We start from the raw sequence: 2500 nt of genomic DNA on the forward strand, positions 1-2500 counted from the left end.
GCGGCTGCCCCGCCGCCGCCGCCGCCGCCGCCGCCTCCTCTCCCGGTGGGCGGGGCGGGGCGGGTCGAGCCGAGTCGCGGCGTGGGGGGGGCGGGCAGAAACCCAAGAAAAGCCAAAACCAAACCAAACAAACGACAAAAGAAAAAAACAAACAGACGGAAAAAAACAAAACAAACAAAACCCCACCAAACCAACCCCGGGGGGGGGAACCAAAACCAAACCCAACAATAAAAGCCCCCCAAAGAAACACCAAAAAAAGCCCCCACCAGCCCACCAACCGAACCACAAGCCACAAGCCCCACGCCCACTCCCCCCCCAAAAAGCCCCGAGATCTAGCATCAAACAAAAGCAAAGCAAAGCAAAGCAAAGCAAAGCAAAGCAAGGCAAGGCAAAGCAAAGGAAAAACAACAACAACAATACCAACCAGAAAACCCCCCACACACAAAACCCCCCCCCAAGAAAAAAATCCAAAAGAGAAAAAGCCCCAACCAAACAAAACCAAACAAAACCAAACAAAACCAAACCCAACCAAAAAAAAAAAAAAAAAACCCAAAAAAAAAAAAAAAAAAAAAAAACAAAAACAAAAACAAAAACAACCAACAAAACCCAAAACCAAAAACCACCCCCACAACGCCCACCAAAAAAAAAAAAGCCTCCAAAAACCCCAAAACCTCGAAAATATGAATTGGTCTTAGAAATGGGGGGGGGGGGGGGGGGGGGGGGGGCGGGGAAGGGGGCTTCATTGAGTGGGACAGGGCTGATAGAGCCGTCCGGCTCCGGGGCGTTACGAGGCCGTGAGCTGCCCCCGGCTGTGCAGGCTTGGCGGGGTCAGCGAGGCGCCCGAACCCCGGGCGGCGAGCGGAGAACAACAGGTCTACCCTAGCTCTGCAAGGACACCAGGTCTACCCCCGGCTTCGGGAGGGGACACCAGGTCTACCCCGGCTTCGGGAGGGCAGCCAACAGGTCTACCCCGGCTTCGGGAGGGCAGCCAACAGGTCTACCCCGGCTTCGGGGAGCCAACAGGTCTACCCCGGCTCCGGGAGGGGACACCAGGTCTACCCCGGTTCCGGGAGGGCAGCCAACAGGTCTACCCCGGCTTCGGGAGGGGACACCAGGTCTACCCCGGCTTCGGGGAGCCAACAGGTCTACCCCGGCTTCGGGAGGGGACACCAGGTCTACCCCGTCTTCGGGAAGGGAGCCAACAGGTCTACCCCCGGCTTCGGGAGGGGCCACCAGGTACTACCCCGGCTTCGGGAGGGGACAACAGGTCTACCCCCGGCTTCGGGAGGGGCCACCAGGTACTACCCCGGCTTCGGGAGGGGACAACAGGTCTACCCCGGCTTCGGGAGGGGACACCAGGTCTACCCCGTCTTCGGGAAGGGAGCCAACAGGTCTACCCCCGGCTTCGGGAGGGGACACCAGGTCTACCCCGGCTTCGGGAACGGACACCAGGTCTATCCCGGCGCCGGAGAGGACGCCAGGTCTACCCCGGCTCCCCGGGAGACACCAGGTCTACCCCGGCTCCGCGCCCGCCCAGGCTCGGCGCGGTCCCCGGGCGGCGGGCGCTGACGGATGACAACAGGTCTACCTCGTTCCGAAGGGACTTAGTCACATTTCGGCCGGCGCCGGGTAGACCTGTTGTCTCAGCCGGCTCCGGAAGTTCACCAAGGGGTCGCTGTTTTCGGCCGCCTCCCGCTACGTCATGCTAGGAGGCGGCCTGCGGCGGCGCTCCTTCCCGGTCGATTTTCATCGGTCCTCTTGGAGGCGCCGGCGGCCTTGGACTTATCTGTCCGTACTATGGGAGCGAGGTGACGGGCCGCGTCCCCGCAGGCAGGGTTCTCCGCGCCTGTGTCCGATGGCGGTGGGCTGGATTGGCCGCGCGTGCCGGTGGCGCCAGGGTTGGAGAGCACGCCGCCTAACCGAGGAACGAGTCGCGTGGCTTTGTTCCCGGTTCCGTCCGTGGTTGCCCCAGCGAGGTTTGGCGCAGTGTGGAGGGCCCCGAGGGAGAGAGATGTGGTGCGACCGATCGTGGGGCGCGAGAGAGACGTGTGTGGAGCCCGAAAGGGGCCGGTCCCCGCGGAGCCGAGAGAGAAGAGACCGAGGGCGAGCCGGGGGAAAGGGGCCGGTCCCCGCGGAGCCGAGAGAGAAGAGACCGAGGGCGAGCCGGGGGAAAGGGGCCGGTCCCCGCGGAGCCGAGAGAGAAGAGACCGAGGGCGAGCCGGGGGAAAGGGGCCGGTCCCCGCGGAGCCGAGAGAGAGAGACCGAGGGCGAGCCGGGGGAAAGGGGCCGGTCCCCGCGGAGCCGAGAGAGAGAGTCGAAAAGCCGTGTGAGAGCCCCTCGCTGGCCGAGGTGAGGTGGAGAAAAGCCGTGAGCGTGTCCTGCTCCGGCCCGGCCCGGTGGCGGGCGAGGCGGCGGCGCCTCGTCCCTTGTGTGTGGCTCGGCCTTAAGCCGGGGCCCCGCTCGGCGGGCGCTTTTTAATTTTTTTCTATTTTGTTTTATT

The sequence above is a fragment of the Passer domesticus genome, chromosome 26 (assembly GCF_036417665.1).
Source record: "Passer domesticus isolate bPasDom1 chromosome 26, bPasDom1.hap1, whole genome shotgun sequence".
Lineage (NCBI taxonomy): Eukaryota > Metazoa > Chordata > Aves > Passeriformes > Passeridae > Passer > Passer domesticus.